We start from the raw sequence: 23,634 nt of genomic DNA on the forward strand, positions 1-23,634 counted from the left end.
AGGAGCATATCAGTGGTTTACCTGTGAGTTGTCCCTTCCCCCAGTGCACACTGTCTTTGCTACATACAGTTCCTGGAAATTGGTAAAATGGATGTTTTTGTACCATTTTCCCAAAAGTTTTGAGAAACTGGGTCTCGGCACCATAATCCCCAAAGAGCTTTTGTTTATATAACGTGTTGGTCAGAATTTACTGTATTAGAAATTAATACTAAGTCATTTAAGAACTATGTTTATTTAAATATACCAATAAATCCACTACATGTTAACAAATATCATTTTTATAAAAATAAGTGTTATCCAAAAACAATGAGAACATTCTGTTTTGCTCATCTTTTAAATATCTGGACCAAGAGAAGCAGCAGAGTCTCATTGTGATTCTTTTTCTATCATGTGGCATGTGGACGCTGGAAAACTCCACTGTGAACTTGCAAGATCATGGGTGAAGCAGAGATACAACATTTTGGTACTGTTATGAAAATAGTTTGGATCTTGTGTTCTGGGACCCTCAAGGCTCCTCAGACCAGTCTTTGAAAACCACCGCACTAGACTTCAACGGTGTGTATTTTTGGAACAGCAGCATTTAGTTGTAAGCATAGTGCTCCCTGAACTTCTATATTTTTTTTTACTTAGTTGGTGGGAAAAATGAAAATTCCTGTTGAAGTTGCAAATGTTAAGCCCGGCCGATGTTGCTCAGTGATTGAGCATCAGGAGTTCACTACTGTTTGATTCCGGCAGGGCACATGCCCAGGTTGCAGGCTCAATCCCCAGTAGGGGGCGTGCAGGAGGCAGCCAATCAATGATTCTCTTATTGGTGTTTCTCCCTCTCTGAAATCAAGAAAATATATTTTAAAAAGTGCTATCATGCTTATGTGTAAGATTTTAAAAAATATTTCCCAATCCTGAAAGAGTTTGTATATCCTATATGTCTAATAAAAATTTAATTTGGGTTCCATTTATAAGTTGATAAAATCAGTACAGTTTATTCTTGAAGGGCTTATTTAAGTTTACAAGTAAATTAATAGGGTAATTAGTGGAGCATGTTTTAAACTAAAGAGCTCTTTAAAGTATCATAATTTGTGAAACAATGTTATTGATAGTTTGTTCCCCGGTTTTTAAATTTGTAAAATATGTTATTCACATTTGTATTAAGTTAGCCTATTGCATTGAATGCATCCTCATTAGTTAAAATTTTCTTTGTATATTTTTAAATGTTATAATGTCAATAAAATTTTTATGTGATGTATTTTGACAAGCAAATATATGGCCAAGATGTAATGAATGTTTTACTGGTGAATATTTAGCAACTGCTTCTGATGGAAAAGTGCCCTGTTTTGTAGTATTGACTGATTGATACTTGTGGTATAAATATTGTTGCCATGGCTGATTGCACCTACCAATCCGGTATTAAACTTGGAGTTAGAAAGATAAAACATACTAGCAGCTCTCCTAAGCTTTTGCAAGCCAACACTAGCACACACTGACATATAATTCCACAACTCAATCATTACATTTATTGGTTATTTGCTGATTGTATCCAATATTTGAAGAGTCTTGTATTGTTCAGCAAGATTTGGACACTAATTCATTTCTAGAAGCAAACTGGGTCTGAGGTATTTAATCTAAAAATAAGTATTGTGAAACCGTGGTTTTAAAAAGTCCAGTTATTGTGCTGCAGGGGTTGTACATTCATGGCATATACTCTGAATTCTGTCTACATTTGTGTTTTGTTCAGCAGTTTAAAAACTTGTATTTTGAATAGTTTTAAGGGAAGATGTGCTCTTAAGTTGGCCACTAGCCTACCACTCCCAGCTTTCTTAGGCTCAAACATTCAAATGAATTTTAAGGCCATTCAATTGCAAATCCAACTTGACATAAAAGGGCTCTTATGCTTCCTCTTCTGATTTTGGGGTCAGTCCTTAGTATTTGAATTTATGATATTTTCCAGTGAAGGCTTTTGCCAATAATACATTTTCTTTCAAACCTGGTAACCTCTGTGCATTCTGCTTATTTTATGCCAATGGATAAGAATTTAACATATCTTGAAATAAATTTTTGAAATCTGCTTGTCTAACAGGACTTTGGAGTTGAATTACAAAAGGATGTTATTGGGGATTTCATGTAAAGGAAAAGTGATCTTTGGTAAAATACTTCAGTTGGGAATTTAAATGCCCATTGGGTTGGTTTGGTTTTTTTTAATTGATTCTTTGGAATTTTGAGTAGATGTTACCCAAGTTGTAGTTTAAGCAATATTTAAATAAATTCTCAATGTTTCCCCTCAGTCTTGAGGGACAGAGGAAGCAGACACCAAAGAGCCTTCTAATTTTCACTAAATATTGAGTAAAAGCAAAGGATTGTAAACTGTTTCATAAAAGACCATGGGTACAATCAGGCTTTTTAAATACTTTGTTTTTTTAATATTAAAATAATACATGCTTACGATTTTTAAAAATCATGCAATATATAAAGGGTATGAAGTCAAAAAGTGTCTCCTTCCTGTGATCTTGTTCCCATACCCCCGAGGAATATTTTGTCTTGTATAGTCTTTTAGAAATGTTATTTAATACTGATGTACACATATATATATGCCTCTTGTCCCCCTCTTACTTTAGATGTACGATTTTGTATATTGGTTCTTTTTAACTTGGTTATCTTTATTATCATATCCAGTTCTAACTCATTATTTTAATGGCTCCAAGATTTCATTATGTGGATGTTCCTTTTGAAGAACATTTGTTTATAGATTTTTGTACTAAAAACATTGTTACAATGTGAGTATCTTTGTGTATAATATATATGAAGATTAGTCTGGATTCTGCCTGATGGGAAACTCAATAAAATAGACATTCTATTTTTAGGCTCACCAGCTGTTTAAGTATGAATTTGCACGTCCACTTAGGAAATTTGCACTTCCACTTAGGAAATTTTCATCCGAAGAAGAAAAAAAATCACTCAAATCAAGTACCTTAAAATATTTGGAGAAATCCTATGCTTTCTGGCATTTAGTCACATTTGTTTTGCATGCTGATTTTGCCATTGCTCCTACCCATGACTCTTGGAGTTTCTAAACGTACACGTTGGGGCTCTGCTTACTACCTGTTGGTATTGTGCCTTATCTATGTTATCTTAGAATATATCATATTTTTAAAAAATTTTTTCATTGATTTCAGAGAGAGGAAGGGAGAAAGAGAAACATCATGATGAGAATCATTAATCAGCTGCCTCCTGCACACCCCACACTGGGTATCAAACCCAAAACCACAAGTGTGTGTCCTGACTGAGCATTGAACCGTGACCATCTGGTTCATAGGTCGACACTCAACCACTGAGCCAAACGGGGCCAGGCAGAATATACCATATTTTTAAGAAGAAAAATACAAATTTACTGTGCCAAAATAATGGCACAACTACATGTTTTATTCATTTCTTCAAAATTAGTTCTCTTTGCCTTAGAAAAGACAGGTAAAAATGGAAAAGTTCTGCTTTTCATTCTTTACAAGATTAGAGTTCAGAGAGTTTCTCTAAATATATTTACCATTAGTCAAGGACAGGGTTTGCTCCCTGGAGTAATTTGTTTATGAGGAATAATATGAGCCCTAATTATTAATAGAAAAGATATCTTAGCACATGAAGTCTAGGAATCAGGAACCAGAGAACTTTATGAGTAGTCAGAGGAAGAATGAGGCACTTTTAGTCAGCAGTGTATGTCTTGGAAGTTGTATTAATGTGCCAAGATTTATGAAGACCAGTCTTGATGCAGGAACACTTCATACAATTGATGTCATTTAATGGCTACAACAACACTACAGCTTCCAGGCAGTATTTGTCACAGGAAAATTGACATTTAGTGTTGGCCAAGATTATTCAGCCAAGTGGCGAGTAGACATAAGGCTGACTTTGAAGTTTCTCATTTATATTGTACTAAAAGCCCGATGTATGAAAATTTGTGCAAGAGTAGGCCGTCCTTCCCCCTGGCTGCCAGCACCAGCTTCCCTCTGGCACCCAGGACCCATCCTGGCTTCCCTTAGGCTGCCCGCGGGCACCCAGTTCCCGGCTGGCTTCCCTCTGGCCCCGGCTTCGTCAGGAAGGACATCCGGAATGACATCTAGAAGATGTTCAGTCTACTTAGCATATTACCCTTTCATTATAGACTAGAGGCATGAAATTTGTGCAGGGGGGATGTCCCTCAGCCCAGCATGCACCCTCTCCAATCTGGGCCCCCTCGGGGGATGTCCGACTCACAATCTGAGACTGCTGGCACCTAACCACTCCCCTGCAGGCCTGATCGCCCCCAACTGCCCTCCCCTGCTGGCCTGACCGTCCCCTAACTTCTTGCTCCCCTGCCGACCTGATCACTCCTAACCGCCTCTGCCTTGGCCCCTGCTACCGTGGCTTTGTCCAGAAGTCAGACGTCCAGAAGATGTCTGGTTGACCTGGTTTAATTAGCATATTACCCTCTTATTAGAATAGATTACTACTAAGAAGCTCCTGGTTCCAGCAGTTTTAGTAAGAGTTTGGGTTTAAAACACTTGTTTCACCATCATTAATAGGAATTAAAAGACTCACAGCCTTTCTATCTGAAATTGTCTAATTTTGTTTTTTCTCCATGTTTTTGCCCATAAGTTTTGCATCACAAGCATAGCCAGTTTTTAATATTGTACTTTTGCCACATAATTTTCCAATATGTTTCCAAAATGGAAACATATTTCTGATTGTGAAAATAATATATGCTTGTAAAGAATCTGAAAGTAGAGAAGATTTTTTAAAAAAATCCTGTGCAGATATAAATACTGGGTTGTGTTCCACGTATAGTTAACATAAGGACCTCTTACAGAATGGAATCATGCTTCCTATTTTATCACCTTTTACTCAATATATCATGGGTTTTACTTTCAAATATAGATTGCCATTCTCTTTAATGATGTTTTATTAGGTGGGGTTCCAATTTTTCAGCATCGGAAATGTTGCCTATACTTTTGCACATGTACGGTTTGGCGTCATGTCTTAGAAATGGAATCGCTGAGTGAACAGTGTACATCTCAAACATTTTCTATATTGCTCTGTAGTCTTCCTATTTATCATTTTTTTTCATAATTTAAATAACGTTAATTGAATACCTTGCTGTGTATAACCCTTTATTTGTATTATATCTTGGAATAAATTCTTATAAAGTCACACTATTGGCTTATAAGCATTAACGTTTTGTCCTCAACTAAATTGCTATTTTTACAGGGATTGCTTTAATTTTTGCAAATACCAAAAAGGCACATGGGCCATTTACCTCAATTTCTGGTTGTCAGAAATCTCTGGGAATTATTTTTAGTAAGTGCTAATTTAAGGGAGCTGAAATAATGCCTCATCTTTTCTTCTTTCAATTACTACTGAGGTTGGTTTTCCCCATGTTTTACTAGTTACATTTTTTCACTTATAATTGTTTTAAAGGTTAAGGTAGACATAGTAATGAGATCACCTAAATTTATATTTTTGTTCATCAGATTCTATATTGTTTTGGAATTACAGAGGCACCCTTGAGGAAGAGACCTCTTTTCTGGAATGCTCATCTTTTAAAAATTGTTTTGTTAGAACTTTTTGTATATTGACATTAAGTAAAATTACTTATGTATTTACCAAATATTTCTCCTATTCTTTTTATGTATAGAGCAGTGGTTCTCAATCTTCCTAATGCCTTGACCCTTTAATACAGTTCCTCATGTTGTGGTGACCCCCAATTTCATTGTTACAAATTGAACATAATTAAAGCATAGTGATTAATCACAAAAACAATATGTAATTATATATGTGTTTTCCGATGGTCTTAGGTGACCCCTGTGAAAGGGTCGCTCGACCCCCAAAGGGGTCGCGACCCACAGGTTGAGAACCGCTGGTATAGAGGTTCTGTGTTTTTATAGAGTCAAATCTATCCGAGTCTCTGACATTAAACCAGTGCTGGCAAGTGGTAGGCACTTTTTTTCTTTCTTTTGGGTAATTTAACCAAATGAATGAAATACATATTCAATCCTAAACTGAATTCCTTGACTCACTTCCTGGAGTGATAAAATTGGGTCCTATGACTCATTTCCCAGTGGGGAGGTGGCTGCCCTGCTTCCTGGCACATCCACGGCCTCCCTTGCCAGATGGCTTTGCCATCAGCCCTTGCCAAATATGTTACCCATTGATCAAGTGACGTGCTGAGCAGCCTCGTCATCACTGGTTATGTCCCAGCAAATATTGATTATCCTAAGAGTTCACATGCGATGCCATGATAAAAGGGGAAGACCACAGGTGGATGTTTCTGCAATGAAAGAATCTACTTTTGTTATGCATGTATGGGTTGAGATGGGGGACATAGGAGAAGAAGAGAAGATACAAGTGTCAGGGAGAAAAGCAAGGGGTGGAGCAACCAAGGAACAACTGGAAAATCACCCTATCCCCACCCCCGCTCCATTAGAACCTGATATTTTACAAGTCTCTGCTACTTTTAAAGTGATAGAAAGCCGACACTGTTCAAATTGAGAACAGAGTTTAGTTGTCCTTCAAGTATTTCCTGATAAATGGTTTTACTTATCCAGGGAGAAGGAACAATACTTGGGCATCTAGTCATCCCAGCCCGCATTTGCCCTTGTTTACCCAGCAACCTGCTTGGCGCAGCCTCTGGTGTTGAAGGGCAGCAACCGGGCGGGCGCGTGGAGGTAGAATCTCTCAAGTCTGGATTCCCAACCCAGTTCCCTACCTCAGAAAGCCTCCCACCTGTGGCACTTGTTTAATCTCCCTGAATGTTAGTTTTTCAATTTGTAAAAAGGGGAACATGGTATCTTTCAAGATTGTCTTCAGAATTAAATTTTATTGATGTATGCCCTCTATAGGTGGCAATGATTTAGGTCCTCATTATTGTCATGGCTTTTATTTTTGAGCTTTTATGTGTTCAGAGTCTATATTTCTTTTATATCTGGCCCAATTTTAAAAATAGAATGTGGTTCTATATCCTTATATTAATGTAAATTAAAATTCTAGCATTATCTGCATAACCCTCATCATGAAAGTAAATTTGACTGAAATCACTTTACATTAGTTGTATACATCAAGTTAGTAACAATGAAATCTTCAGTCCAGATCAAATAAAAATAACTCCTGCCTTTGGTAGACAAATCAGTACTTTCCTTAATAAGTGTATATCTAGGGAATAAATTTTAATTAAAATGGACCGTTCTTTATTATCACTGAACTCTGAAGAATTTAGGAGCTGGAAGGGACCCTTGGCAGAATCTGAGCTCAATGTTTACAAAGGGAAGAAATGGCTGCTTAGAGAGGGTTAGTGACTTGTGGACATGCAGACAGGTGCAGGGTGATATGGACAAGACCAGAGGGTGCTGTCCCCCATTCCCATTCGATGCATGTTCCAAGGCATCAACTCCTGAGCTAAGAAAAAGACAAATAGTGATACTGGTTACTTGCCCTTAACATTTTGCTGTATGTTATCCCGTCAATTACCTGTGTGAACTCTAGTGGACGACTCCCCTCTCACGCCCTCAGGATCCATCCTAGCTCATCAACCTTACAACACCCAGGTTCTTCTCTGACCTCAAGTTCAAAGGCTTCGTAGATCTGCCTGTGGCAATTACAGCCTCCCACACTGTATTCCCACAGTCTTTTGAACGATTACAGATGTGGTTTTTTCTGGGTAAAAATGCTCAGCCCTAGGTCCCATGGCTCCCATGGAGAAGTGTTTGATGAGGACTGGCACCTCAGTAGGTGAGCAAACTTTTCCTGACACCTGTTTTCTGATCCTTTCCATGACTCCTACTTTCTAACTCTTGATTCTGTTCTGTGTCAGAACAACTCAAAGGAAAAAGAATATTCATTAACATCCTCCCTAAAAAAGTAGTCAATAACTATTTTGAATGCCTTAGGTTCCAGGAAGTAGATGTGTCTCTTTGTTCTTGCCTTGGTCCTGCTGGCAAAATGTCTTAACCCAGGATCAAGAGGCTGGTAATTGAAGGAAACAAAGGTGCTGCCCCCTGAGCTAGTGTGGGTGAAATCTGGGTGGGAGATGGGGGGCAGGTAGGTCTTTCCTCTGGAGGGTGAATTTCCAGCCTGTGGAAGCACGTTGGATGGTCTTACGAAATATCCTCATAGATTAGACACTTTGGATACCTCATTCCAAAGGTTTGCTTTTTATTGCCCAACTATTTGGCCAGAATTTTAGTTTTTTGGTAGCTCAATTTTGCTTGTATCTAATTACACTTTTTTTTTGTAATAAGTAACAAAAACCACAATAGCAAAAACAAAAAACACACACAAAAAAATCAACTCTAGATGGATCAAGAGATTATTTTTATGCCTTTTAAAAAGAGTACCAGCTCAATCATAAAAACAAACAAAACACACACACACACACACACACACACACACACACACACACACACAAAACAAAAAGAACAAAAAACGGAAGGTTTGCTTTCAAGATGACGTTATTTTCTGAGTTCCATCACCTGCTCTGGTGACCTCCAGAAGCTTGGAAGACTGACCTTAGGCATCCTTTATGAAACCATTGATTTTAATTTAAATGAACTTCCTTGTATTATTATGAGGCATTCCCCCTGCTGATTTAGATGACATGCATTTTTTAAAGTGTTTCAATTTAAAATCTTTCTGGAAGACACATTGTACTTTGGGTTTGCTGCTTTGCTTCTCTGCTTGGTGAGTTTTCTGTGAAGAATGTCGCTGGCCCAAAGCCTAATGACGCAACTGAATTGCATACTCTACCGAGAAAAGAAGGGTCAGATCTCTGTGTGACCCACACGCCTCACATAGACACTGTTCAAAACCCAGCCTCTCTGGCCTTGGAAATGGCTTTAAATTGATTCTTGGTGATGTGACCACCTGCTGCCATGCCCTGGAAAGAGGGTGAAATCATTCATTCATCAAATATTAATTGATGCCATACACTGTGAAAGGACCTGGGAGTTCAAAACCAAAGCCACGTGGTTCCTGCCCTCCAGAACTTCAGGGTCTTGTAAACAGGCACATACCAGTCAGACCATGTAAAAGGCAGGTGCTCACACAGGTGAGGGGGTAATCGAGTCTGTGAATGAGCTTCCTTTCATTTATTCAGTAGATATTTTGATGTAAGGTTTAAGTTAAGATTTTTTGCATGGATGTGCCATTGCTCTAATATCATCTGTTGAAAAGATTCTTCTTCTTCCATTGAATTACTTTTTCTCCTTTGTCAGAAATCAGTTTGGCCTCTTTGTGTGGGTCCTCTCCTGGACCCCTACCCTGTTCCCTTGATCTAGGTGTCTGTCCCTCTTCCCATCTCATGTGGTCTTGATTACCGTGTCTACATAATAATCTGGGTCATCAGGTAGTGTGATTTTGTTCCTTTATTTTTCATTTTCAAAATTCTTTTAGCTAAATAGGTCCTGTGCTTGACCAATAAACTTTATTTTTTAATTGAATTTATTGGGGTGATGTTTAATAAAATTATATAGGTTGCAGGTGTACAATCTATAATATATCATCTGTATTTGTATTGTGTGTGAAGGTCAAGTCTCCTTCTATCATCATTTTCCCCCCTTTACCCTCTTCTCCCTCCCCTAATCTCCTTTCCCACCAGTAATCACCATACTGTCTGTGTCTATAAATTTGTTGGGTTTTGTTGCTTAATTCCTCACCCTTTTTTTTACCCTGTCCCACAACTTCCCTCCCCTCTGACAGCTGTCAGTCTGTTCTCTGTATCTATGAGTCTGTTTCTATTTTCGTTTGTTAGTTTACTTTGTTCATTAGATTCTACATATAAGTGAAATCATATGGTATTTGTCTTTTTCAGACGGCTTATTCACTTAGCATAATGCTCTATAGATCCATCCATTCTGTCACAAAAGAAAAGATTTCCTTCTTTTCTATGGCCATGTAGTATTCCATGGTGTAAATGTAGCACAGCTTTTTTATCCTTTCATCTACTGATGGGCACTTAGGCTGTTTCCAGATCTTGGCTATTATAAATAACACTGCAATGAACATAGGGGTGCATATATTCTTTTGAATCCATTTTTGGGGGGATTCTTAGGATATATTCCCAGAAGTGGGATCACTGGGTCATAAGACAGTTCCATTTTTAATTTTTTTGAGGTTACTCCATACTGCTCTCCATAGTGGCTGCACCAATTGTCCAGAATAAGCTTGTCTGCATCTACACAGCACCTGGCTGAATTGGAATTGTATTTGACCTATAGATCAATTGGCGTCTTTACTTTGTTGGGTCTTCCCATCCATGAACATGATGTGCCTCTCCATTTATTTAGGTCTTCTTTGATTTCTTCCTCCTGCAGAAAACAATCCTGTAAAAAAAAAAAAAAAAAAAAAAAAAAAAAAAAAAAAAAAAAAAAGAGAGAGAGAACAATCCTGTAATGTTTTGTTATATTTCTATATAAGTATTTTTTTTTCTTTTGGGAAACATGAAAACAAATGATATGGTTTTAATCTGTTTCCACATGCTTTTTGTTAGTATAGAGCTTATTTTTTTTGCTCTTCCCTTTAAAAAGAATCTGTCATTAGGTGGAAGATTGTTTCTTGCGATGTATAGAAATCACTAAGAGTATCACAGGTCCTAGAATTGCAATTTCCCAAACATGATTTCAGTCCTGATTTTCTGGAATCTTCTCCTGGGTAGGGGTTAGACCACCTCTGCAACCTTGGAAACTTGTGATGTTTGGTTGAGATTCATGTGTAGGGGACAACAGGGGAGCCTGATATCTAGAGAAAAAGATTTTGTTGATGGCCAGATGGCTACACTGCTCTTTGCATTAGCTATTTTTGTCTTTTCAGATGTGTCTAGAATTAGGCATCTGGCCATTGATGACAGGGCATTGGCACATGGTTTAGCTTGAATAGCAATATGAAGCCAAAAACTGTGACTCTATTTCTTATTGTATAACTAACTGACATTATAAAAAGAGTGTTCTACACTTGGTATTGTTAGGGTGATCATGCTTCCAGACCCCAAACTGGGCTTATATTTGAGTAAATAGGCTCTGAGTTATTATTTGTTGAAATGAAAATCACATATATGCTGAGATGTGTGTGTTGAGATGTGAGCCTAGAAGTACAGGAGAATTATCAGGAAACACTGTGTTATGGGTTTTATTGTACAAATTTAGCAGATGATAAAGTCTTAGCCAGAAAAAGATGCTGCTTTCAAAGTAGTAACATCAGCTCATCGCTCTAAGAAAACATGTGGGGAAAAAATACTGAAGGCAAAGTAAACATAAGAAAAGTGACTAAATAATGCAAAATGGTAAAAAGTGATCTTCCCCTATATTGGCACATTCCAAAGGTCTCAAACTTGAACAGGCATCAGAATCCCTTGGAGGATTTATTAAACACAGATTATTGGGTGCCACCCCCAAACTCTCTGAGAATTTGCATTTCTAACACTTTCCCTTGTGATGCGGATGCTGCTGGTCCCCGGGGCCCCACCTTGAGATCGATTCCTAACTCCACTGAAAGCTAAAAAATTCAGGGTTGTTAGCTATTACAAGAAAATTATTGAAGACTGTCCTCAAGTCTATAGTTTGATGATCAGACTCCTAGATTTCACTCGGGTCTACACTGGACAAGAGGAAACATTAAAGCAGGGAAGATTGCTGTTGTACCTACAGAAGACATTAAGTACTAGCGGGATAGTGCACTGAGATGGGCCAACAATGGAAGGCATGGCTTTTTTATACCCAGAGTCCTCATAAAGAAAATAGGCCATAGGCCATCCTTTGCCCCATTTAGAAGTACTCCCATCTAAAGGTAAGCGATTAAGTTTCTAAAACTATAGGCTATGCCACAAAGTGTAGATTAATTCTTTCCAATTTCTAAGTCTACTGAGTGTCGTCATTGAATTCTTCGATTATATGGATGTTTGAGAATTACTGCTCCTTCCTTCTATTTCCATTCTCTGCAGTGAATGTGTTAATGGGCTTTTCTAAATCCACCATCAAAATCTGAGCTCTCACCTGACAGAGTGAAAGTAAGTTCTGTGGTCTAGTAGATTTGACTCCTTGTGAGTCACAGGATCATGACCAATCGAAGCCTCTAAGGAGATCTAGAGTCAAAAAGACTGTTTAGCTTTATTTCAATGGCTTACTTTTAAGCGTATTTGAATCATTTTTGTGTTGCATGCTTTAATATCCCAAGGAACTGTCATATGCACTAGAAACACCAGAAAAGGTGTGATTGGACAGCCCCCTCCTTGGTTCTTGTAGGAAGGAATTCAAATGAGTGACTCCAAGCAACTGCATTATATTAAAGCCAATTTATTAAAAAGTAAAGCAAATAAGTTTATTAAAGAAGCAAGGCAAGCAAATCTATTAAACTACATCTGGCCTAGAGCCCAGATGGGCTTCTTAACTAACCTGAGAAGTGAGCCGGGTTCAAGAGGTAATACACCCTTCTGTCTATAGGTTTTTAAAATCCTCTGCCAGATATCTTGGTACAGATTAACTCTCAAGGTCTTCCTTTTGCTCTGTTACAGCTTTCCCAGATTTTATGAGAAGTATTTGGCGATTTCATCTTGACAAGCCCTGAGACTGCTGGCTTCTCTGTTTAAACAGTGAAGTGAACACTCCTCCTTCTCTCCTACATCCCCCAAACGGCTGACTTCTTTGAGATAAATCTCTCCCTCTTCCGTCCCCCTTCCGCTATCCTGCCTTAGCAGTTCCAGGGTGACTTACACCATGCTTTCTATGGTTAGGGAGAAGAGGCATCGAAACTCCCCCTTCTTGCTTGCATTCTTTGGATAGAGGGGTAATAGCCATTTGTTCTCAAGAGTCCTTGGTTGGGAAAGATAAGATTTTACTGCAAACTAGCTGCAAGCTGCCCAAACTGTTGTTTCATTTTCTTGTCTCCGTTTCCCTATTCCTCTTGTCCTGGAATTTGCCTAGCTCCTCAGTATCCTGTAACAGAACTAGTGTTCTACCAAACAAGTCTTGGGAAGCCTCTGTGGCCAGTGGATCTTGAGCTAATACTGTAGAAATCAACCCTTAGATGACAGAGTCCCCAAAAAGGGACAGAGGAGCTTCCCAGGACCTCTGAAACCTCATGTCAGTGGCCTTGTTGCCTACTTTATGATCACCTGGGCCCACAGATGTGACTCACGCAAGAAGAATTCATTACTAGGCAGAAAGGTGAGGCGATCCTTAAGACGAAGCGGGAGCCTGTGGGTGTCCCAAGGGGGGTGATTTTACAATTCACTGAATGACTTCACGGTTTGCAGTCAGGGCATCTACCCAGGGAGAAGAAGCAGACATAATCGCAAGTTTAGATATACGTGGCCCCAATAGCAATGTTGGAAGTTACTTCTTTATTTAAGTTTGTATGTTCTCCTCCTCCTACTGAGGGACCTCAGGAATGTTCCCCAGAGAGGTGTCAAGGGAAGCACATGATGTCCCTGGGAAAATACTAGTGAGCAAGGAAAATGTCGATGGGAAGATGGGTCTCCCTGGCTCATCTCTTCCAAGAGAGGCTCTATTTGAAAATTGGGATAGGTCCTTTGCTAAATATTCTCACCGGGTGAGACAGAGTTAAATTTAGCTAAACTGAAAATATGTGATTTAATAAGACTAAAGGTATCTAGTAAGGAAATAAACAGTAGGAGCCTGATGTTTTCCTATAGAAACTGAAATAAACAATAACAAGGAAGTGGTCACGTGTCCTCCCTCTCTCATACCCAGAGGTGCTATATAAGGGCTCCCGCGGCAGAAGGGCATCAGACCTCCCTCACCTCCTGACTATCACTCCTCACCTCCCCTGAATCCTCTCTACTGACACCATGGGTTGCTGTGGCTGTGGTGGCTGCGGTGGTGGCTGTGGTGGTGGCTGCGGTGGCTGTGGTGGCTGCGGTGGCTGTGGTGGTGGCTGTGGCGGCTGTGGTGGCTGCACCACCTGCAGATGCTACCGGGTCGGCTGCTGCTCCAGCTGCTGCCCCTGTTGCCGTGGCTGCTGTGGGGGCTGCTGCAGCGTCCCCGTGGTCTGCTGCTGCCGCCGCTCCTGTGGCTGTGGCTCCTGTGGCTGTGGCTCCTGTGGCTGTGGCTCCTGTGGCTGTGGCTGTGGGAAGGGCTGTTGTCAGCAGAAGTGTTGCCAGTGTAAGTGCTGTTGCCAGAGGCAATGCTGCTGCTAGACAGTGGCTGAAATTCACCCCGGCCCAGCAGCTGAGGGAGGCCACCCTCTCTCCTGCTGGTAAGACTTTGCTTCGGCCCATTCTGTCTACTTTTTCCTTCGAGCCCTCTCTCACGAGCTTTCCCCCTCATGCTTCCTGTGCCTCAGGCTTTGTCTTCCTGGGATCTCCCTTTGCTCTCACTCTGCACAAAGTTGCCCAAACCACGTAGCGTGAAATAAATATGCGACCAAGGAACTGATGCTCCCTGGGCAAAGTCAGAGTCTCCTGGGAACCCTCATGCTAGTAGTTTCTCTGCTTATACTGTCCAATTTTTTTATAAATAACTGCTGCCTGGATTTGGCCATGTGGAGTTTTCTGCCTGTGTGCAGGCTTTTCTACTCCTCTGTCAACATTTGCTGTTTACAATTTGCTAATAAAATGACTTAGTGCACGATCAAACTCTCCATCAGTCACACGTGGTATCATTTCCTTTGTTGGCTGCTCCCGCCACTGCACTGGGAACCCTGTCCTGGCTCCCCCACCGCTGTGTTCTCCTGCAGCCGGTGGGGGGCCTGGGCCCTGCGTCCAGCGCCATTTATTAGCGAGAGGGACAGCCCCCTTGGCTGCTGCCCCCAAATGACATTTTGCCTGAGGGATCCCTGTACTCACCCAAGGATTTTCGAGGGTGGGGTGAAGGTGATGAGGATTGGTGGTAGTGCTGGGTTTTGTTTCCTGAAGCATCCAAAACGTGAAAAATGGGGCCCCAAGGGAATAAAAAAAAGAATATGTGCCGGAGAAGCCTGGGCTATTATGGAAACACAGAAAGGGTACCTGAGTCAGGCCTTGTGTAGGGGGAGAGGGTAAAATCTCAGGGGGTGGTGACACTTGGGCCAAGCCATGAAGGACGAAGGCTACCTCTGGGACAAGGGTGTGTCAGGGAGCATGTGAGGGAAGGCCATCGCAGGCCGAGGTGACTCTGTGAGCAACGACCAGAGGGGAGAGGCAGTGTGACCAGTGGGGACAGCTAAGCTCAGGCTGAGTTGAGTGTGACGGGGTAGCGTGATGAGAGATGAGGCTGGAGAGGTGAGCAAAGTCCAGATGCAGAAAGTTGCATTCAAGAGTTTGGATGCTATATTCCACACTAAGAAAAATTCTTTGAAGGATTTTGGTGGGTGAATGATGCCTTTTGTAGAAAATATCAGTCTGGCAGCACAGGGAGAATGGGCTGGAGGGAGGTTAAGTCCAGAGGCATGCCGAAACCGGTTTGGCTCAGTGGATAGAGTGTCGGAGGCAGAAAATCAGACACGCTGCTGGAGGGATCTGGGCCCTGGGGATGGGGGCCTGAACCACAATGGAGATATTCAAGAACGGTTTATTTTTAGTACATTTTTTATTGATTTCAGAGAGGAAGGGAGAGGGAGAGAGGGATAGAAACATAAATGAGGAGAGAGAGTGATCGATCAGCTGCCTCCTGCACACCCCACACTGGGGATGGAGCCCACAACATGGGCATGTGCTCTGATTGGGAATCAAACTGTGACCCCCTGGCTCATAGGTCAATTCTCACCACTGAGCAACACTGGCTGGGCCAAGAACAGTTTAGATGTAGCGTGGGATTCAAGGAGAATTCGAGAACGATGGTTCCAGCTTACACAAGTGGGTGGGTGATGGTGGCGATCTAACTTGGACCGGTGGGGAGCAGGGTGAATGAATCATTTGGTCACCCATTGAGATGGTGATGATGATGGCAGCAGCTGAGATGGCCGGCAAGCATCATCCCATTTAATCCTCCCAACGATGTAAGAGGCAGGCACTAACATCATCTCCACTAGCTACTTCAGGTATCAAGGTTGTGAAGAGAAGTATCAGCCACTACATGGTGGGGCCAGGATTCAGATCTAGTCTCCTGGACACGGAAGCTTGCTTTCTTAGCTCCCGGACTGCAGGCTGTAGAGGAGGAGTGGGGTCGGGAGTGAGTCTCGCTCATCCTGTGGCCTTTCGGACCTTGGCACAGGATTCATGGTGGAGCTTCCCAGAAATATTTTGTGCAGTGAATATAACTGAAAATCTGCTCCATGGGGAATGGGACCTTTGGATTCCCTACTATTAACCGCAGGTCTCTTTCCTCCTGCAACAATCTTCACTAGATGGGAGGTAGAGTCGTGTTTATATCTGCAGAATCATGGCACCATTGAAATTCTTAGTTGGTGCTAAACTGTATCAAATTTTGTCAAGAAGCAGCAGGGCTGGGACCAGGGGAGAACAAATAAGGCAAGTGCAGAGTCCAATCCTGTCTTTATGTAAAATTTTGATATTTGGCTCATCATAGATATTTTGCATTTTTAAAGTATATTATTTATCTTGAGAAATTGAGTTTTTGGTGCCACCTTAATTTTTGCAACCCAAGCAAGTGCTTCATTCATTCCATCCTAGTCCTGGCCAGGGGAAGGACTATTACATCGATCCAAATATACCCCCACCCCGCCCCCACCTCACCCCCACTGTTATTTCTATGCTGGTTTAAGTAGACTGTCTACATGGAATCATATTCATTTGTTGGAAAGAATGACTACTTCAAATTGGTTAGTCTCACACGCTGACATGGCTTCTGTGAGCCCAAGGACTGGTAAATAAACAGGTAGCTCACCTAACACTTATGGAAACAAAACCAGATTCCACTTAAGGAGGGAAGTCAAGTGTAAAAGTTCATTGAAGCTGTGGCTCATTAGGGCTGAGAGAGAGAGAACAAGGGTGTCGAACTCCTTTGCATTGCAACTTATCACAGTGAATCAGGTCTAAAACAATGTGCTTGCACTCAAAAATTGCCTTTCAAACTGAAAGTTCTACAGGAAATAGGCCAGTGTTTGGGAGATTTTTCTATAAAGAACCAGATAGTAAGAACCCTATGATTTTGCTCATATGTGGGATATAAAACAAAAAGCAACAAATGAACTAACAAAACAAACAACAAATCTCATAGGGCCCTAGCTGGTTGCTCAATGGTTAGAGCACAGGCCCACAGAGTGTAGGGTCATGAGTTTGATTCCGGGTCAAGGGCACCTATCTCGATTGTAGGCCCGATCCCCGGTCCCAGTAGGGGTGCGTGTGGGAGGCAACCCATCGATGTATCTCTCTCACATCGGTGTTTCTCTCACTCTCTCTCTCCCTCCCTCCTTCCCATTCTCTCTAAAAATCAGTAGAAAAAAATACCCCCAGCGAATGATTAACAAAAACAAAACAAAACAAAACAAAACAAAAACTCAAGTAGAACAACAGAGGGAAAGGAGTTGGGGAAGCTGAAGAGGGTAAAGAAGGTCAAATACATGGTGGCAGAAGCAGACTAGACTTCAGGTGGTGAACGCAATAGTGTAGACAGATGTGCTATAAAGCTGTACACCTGAAGTTTATGTCATGTTATTAACCAATGGCACTCCAACACATTAAAAAAACAACAACAACAGATAGTTAATGCTTTCTGCTTTGCAGACCGTGATCTCTGCTGCAACCACTCAGTCTAGCCATTAAGACTTGAAACAACTATAGACAACACGTAAATGCGTGAGTGGCTTTGTTTCAATAAAACCTCATTTACAAAATGAGGTGGCAGGCCAAGAAGTGGGCCTTAGTTGATCCCTGATCTAGACATTGAACTTTGCAGGACTGGCTCCGGGATCAGGCTGCTGTGCTTGTTTTCTGACTCTCCAATTTCTCTGTGGCCTTAGACAATGAATGTTCCTGTATCCTACTTTTTCTTCATCAGTAAAATAGGAGTATTAACAGTCTCTTCATTGGGAGATTATTGCAGGAATTAATTAAAATAATACACGTAAAATACTTAGAATTATGCCTGGAACATTGTAATAGCTCAAAAATATTGATTGGTACATGGAACCAGAGGAGGGTTAAGCATTATGGAGGAAGTACTTGTAGAATGGATTTGACTTTCTCTGCAAATGGAAAAAACACACCTTTGTGCTTGAGTGTGCTGGTCGGCCCCAATCTCAGAAGACCATGCAGGGAATGTGAGCCCCTTCAGGGAGTGGGCTTTTTCCTCGTTCCTCAGGGTTTAGGTCAGATCCCATCTCTGGGGTTCTGCGACTGCTCTCTCCCAGGACCCAGGACCCCTTCCCAAATCTCTAACAAAACCCTTTGACATTGGACTAAGAGCATCTGCTCAGTTTTCCGTCGGCCCATGAGAAGATTAGAGCACAGGGCAGGAACCCTGTCTCAGTCACTTTTGTAGATGAGCCTCCTATCTCCACCCAAGGGCAGTGCTCAGAATGGCAAAGCAGAATGCAACATGATTTGGTTGTCGGTCAGCTGGCTTGTGTTTCTGCTGTCAACTGTGGTAGCCTTGAAGGACTACCTTCATTGTATTCATTAGTGTAACGTATTGTGATGAATAAGAATTTTAATAAGAGCCCAGCCAGAGTAGCTCAGTTGGTTGAGTGTCATCTTATGTGCTGAAAGGTTGCTGTTTGATTCCCAGTCAGGGTACATACCTGGGATGTGGGTTCTATCCCTGGTCAGGGCACGTATGGAAGGCAATTGATGTCTTTGATCTCTCTCTCTCTCTCTCTTCTGTCTTTGGGTAAGAATTAAAAAAATAATTTCAATTTTTAATGAGGATTATATTTCCAACCTATAGCCATTTAACTGGTCTCTCTTTAGGTTTTCTTTAACATATCCTATGAGCTGCTGCCAGACACATCTTCCTGAAAAACCATTTTACCATGCTGTATAATTCACCTGCAAAAGAGTTATCAAGATCTCCACTCTCTAAAGTTCATAACTAGTTTCAACTTTTATTTCCAGCTTAAACACCTGCTATCTCCCTTGAATAAATTTTCCACTGTATGTAATTCTGCTTTTCTTTCTGTCTCCTGAATAATTCTTGCATTTTCCCTTACAACGTGTAGCCTAACTTGAAATACTAGTAATAGCCAATATTTACTGCCCACTTATGTGTCTCAAGCTCTATTCTAAGTATTCCATTTCACAATAACCCTAGGATATAGGTATTATTATTTCCACCAGGAGCTCGAGGTACAGAGGGATCAGGTCACATAGCTGGATGTGAAGGAAGGAGGCAACTCAAGCAGGATGATGGCAGATGGCGCCCTCCACCCTTCACTCCTCCTCCACCCTCTGCATGTTCAGTTCCCATTCATGCTGCAGCTCAAGCCCTGCCTTCTACATAAAGCCATCCTTTCTTCACTACCTAATTGGAAGCAATTTGGAACTCTGAGAACCTTTGTAAACCTTAATATTCACTTGGAACTTAATCAGCCAGTATCTTGAGTCAACTCTTATTGGACTATCAAGTCTTTTCCTGTTCTTAATTTAATCAATTATTTTTTCTTTCTCATCTCTCTTAATAATTTGAAGTTGCTTATACATACACTTCTTTGTATTGCCCACACTGCCTGGCACATAAAATGTGTCCAACAAGTATTTGTTGATTTGATTTGCATCTGCTCGCGTGTTTATCTTTAGCAATAGAACTATAAGCAGGAAGTTAATTGACAGATACGCTAAATAGTGCCCTCTATTTAGGACAGCAACACCTGGTTATTTTTAACTGGCATGCTTGCACAATTGAGCCATGCTTTACGTAGGAATGTATGCTACTGACGAATGGGTGGCACATTGGTTTCCTATGAGCTGGTTGCACAGGCCGGGAGCCGGGATTGTTGTCTACCTCTATAGGGGACAGACAAGCTGGCAGCCCTGGATGTGGGTGAATCTGAGTGCAGACACACCTTGAATGAGTTCTACCCAGATGTGCACCAGCATCTGGCCTAAGATTAAGGACACTCTGTAATGACCCTGATAACCAGGATCCCCTCTCCTCTGAGTCAGAGTCCTAACCTGTGTCACAGGGTGGACAAATGCCCAGCACCTCTGCCTCAGGGCGATGACATGCTATGACCTGGGATCATCTTCCCCTTTCGATTTTCAAAACGTCCTCTTCTGTCTGAAGGGATGCTCTACAGCTTAGTAAATGGGTATACATGGTGGAGGAATGAAAAATCTTTGTCCTGGGCTGCTACAACCGAGACATGTAAAAGTAGCAGGGGAACTGTGATCTTGCTCAGATTTTTACAATTACAAAAAAAAAAAAAAAAAAAAGAAGGGAATTAAGAGTTGTTTCCTTTTCTAGTTTAAAGACGGCTTTAACAAGATAAGTATAAGCTAAATTTACAAGGTTTTCAAGTCAGACAGACCCATTAAGGAAGTACACAAAAGGCCATGTGAGATGCTACTGTGGATATTTGCATCCACAACAGGGAAGTGGCATTGAGTCTTGGGTCAGCAATCTCCCCCAGAGGTGGTATATAAGGGCTCCCCCAGCAGAAGGGGCATCAAACCTATCTTAACTCCTGACTCTCCCTGCTCACCTTCTCCTGAGTCCTCTCTACTGACACCATGGGGTGCTGTGGTTGTGGAGGCTGCGGTGGCGGCTGTGGTGGCTGTGGTGGTGGCTGTGGTGGTTGTGGTGGCTGTGGTGGCTGTGGTGGCTGCGGTGGCTGTGGTGGCTGCACCACCTGCAGATGCTACCGAGTTGGCTGCTGCTCCAGCTGCTGCCCCTGTTGCCGTGGCTGCTGTGGGGGCTGCTGCAGTGTCCCCGTGGTCTGCTGCTGCCGCCGCTCCTGTGGCTGTGGCTCCTGTGGCTGTGGCTCCTGTGGCTGTGGCTCCTGTGGCTGTGGCTGTGGCTGTGGGAAGGGCTGTTGTCAGCAGAAGTGCTGCCAGTGTAAGTGCTGCTGCCAGAAGCAATGCTGCTGCTAGGCGGCCGGCGGCGCCTCTGTCTCTGGGCAGCAGAGGCGGAGGCCTTCCTCCACTCTGTCCACCTGCCTGACCTGCTATCACCTGCTATTCTGGGACTTAGCTCTTGGCCTGTGACTTTGGTCCTGAATGTGGGTTCCTATCTTTTCTGCTTTGCCTGATTTTAATTTTCCTACCCAAAAAGTTTCCAGTCGAATAGTTAAGAACCAAAACAAAGGCACGAATATGGCCTTGTTTCTAATGAAAAGATGACATCACTGAGCTTAATCCAATAGGGTCTCCATTCCCAATATTCTTTACCTGTACCTGATTATTTCCTCCCATTTATGTGTGTGTTTTTTTCATCTCTGCCCCATTTCCCACTTGTATTCTTATTTGTCAACAGCTGTTTTTTAAGTCTCCAAATAAAATAAAATAATCATTAAAAGTTTTCCTTTGCCTTTATTTTTGTTTGACCATATCCTACCTCCTGGAAAATCTTAATCTCCCTTAAAAGGCCTTGGTGTTGGGTAGTAATAGTGAGCAAGGTCCATGCAGATACTTTTCCTGTCCCTGCACCCCAGTTACCCACACAAACAGAACACCTAAAGTATGACTTTTATCTACAGTTTGGATTCATTTTGAGGCAAGAATTCCATTTACAGATAGACAAATTCCCTTAATTTATTAAGAATCTCAGAAGGGCCCTAGCCAGTCTGGCTCAGAGGATAGAGCGTCGGCCTGCGAACTAAAGGATCCAGGGTTCGATTCTAGTCAAGGGCACATGCCTGGGTTGGGGGCTCAATCCCCCCGAGTAGGGGGTGGGCAGGAGGCAGCCAATCAATGATTCTTCCTCATCACTGAAGTTTCTGTCTCTCTCTTTCTCCCTTCTTCTCTGAAATCAATAAAAATATATTTAAAAAAAAAAGAATCTCAGAAAGAAGAGGGGTGGGGGTTGGGAGGAGATTAACCAAAGATCTTATATGCATATATGCATTACCTATGGGCATAAACAGTAGCGTGGTGCAGGCCTGGGGCAGGGCAGGAACCTGATGGGCAATGGGGGTGGGGGGGTCGAGGTGGGGGGAGAGGGGGACATCTGTAATACTCTCAACAATAAAGATCAAAAGTAAATAAATAAATAAAAGACAACCCTAAAAAAAAATCCTGTTTTATTCACAAAGAACCCATTTAAATACATTTTCAGAAACAGGCCTACTACCAAGATAAGGATGGCTACATTGATTTTTTATTTCCATCCACTGGGGCTGTGCTGGGCTGCATATCTGGCGCTTTGGCCAGACGGGTCATGCTGTGCTGTCTGTTCCTAAAACACATGGATAGGAAGGTACTGACATCAGGCCAGGCCTTGAGATAGGGTCTCATGGCCCCTTCCCAGCACGTAAGCCTTCTTTCTCAGAAGACCCGGAAGTCTCACTCCAAATTTGGGAGACAAAAGACTGGAAAAAGTATAAATAGAGTTTCCTCCATATTGGGGGGGCCCAGAATTTGAAAGACACATTTTTCTCTGGGCCTCTGCAGAATTTAATAATAAAATGTAACTCCTGTAGTCCTCACTGCAGTACAGCCTCTGCTTCGGCGGGGTGCAGAAACTGTAGTCAGCTGGCCAGCTTAATAAAGGCTCCTAAATTTAAATTCTGAGTCGGTGGTCTATTTCGCTGAGTGAACCCATAACAGAGCCGTTACTGCTTTGCTCAGAGGGCAGAGTTCCACCTCTGCATCCGTGCAGCCTTTTATTTTTTCCTCTAAATCCAGCCAGCAGTGCCCATTAGAGCTTTGGTGTTGCTAGTTTAGCTTTTACATCAGCCTGTGCTAAATGAGTGATCAGCAGTGGACTTGGACTTTACCAGCCTCAGGCCTCACTGGTTCTTTCCAAGTGAATTGCTGTTTGCTTTTCTGTCTGAATTAATTTAACCTGGACTGGGATATTAGGCGTAGGATTTCCCTGAGATTCATTTCAGATCTTATTCAATAACTTAAACCATGTTTTCATTTATTTCTTCCCAAGTCTAGAGGGACTTTGAGCAGCCCTTACCTAATTAGTGCCTTTTTGACAGACTGGGATTGTCCATTCCTGATAGGAAAACCATTAGATAGGAAGATCTATTTCTTTTATACCTAGAAAGGAAACTCAACTTTAGTTAATCCTCAACAACTATCACTCACTTTGAAGATACAAATTGAAATACAAACAGTATTTGATAATTGAGACCATGAGTAGTATTTAGGACATAAATATTTTAGAAGGCTTTTTACTTTTGCTGGCACATGTTCACATTGAGAAATACCTGGGTATAAAGTCAGGCCTTTGGGCGAAGTGGGCTGTGCTCAGATCATTAGGAACCAAGGCTGAAAGCGACACCTGCCAGGGGTGTTTCCATCAGAGGTGGGAAGGTAGCTCTTGCAAACATTCAGAATGACGTCATGGCAGTGAATATGTGGCTCCTTGCTCCCTGTAGGCTTTCCGGTGTGTGTTCTCTCCATCACCTCTGGTTCATCTTGGACTAGAGGCAGAGAGTGGTAGAGGAGCTGTCACTGCAAAGTGAAGGCCAGCCATCCCTGTCTTTGCAGGAAGTTTCCGCATACCTTCATCACAGGAGCCAGTTTTCAGAGGGACTAATTCCTGATAAGGAACATGGTCACAATTATAAATAAATTTCTGTAGTTCAACTGAGCTCAGTATATCATTTTCAATCAGATATTGTTCT

The sequence above is a fragment of the Myotis daubentonii genome, chromosome 7, assembly GCF_963259705.1.
Source record: "Myotis daubentonii chromosome 7, mMyoDau2.1, whole genome shotgun sequence".
Lineage (NCBI taxonomy): Eukaryota > Metazoa > Chordata > Mammalia > Chiroptera > Vespertilionidae > Myotis > Myotis daubentonii.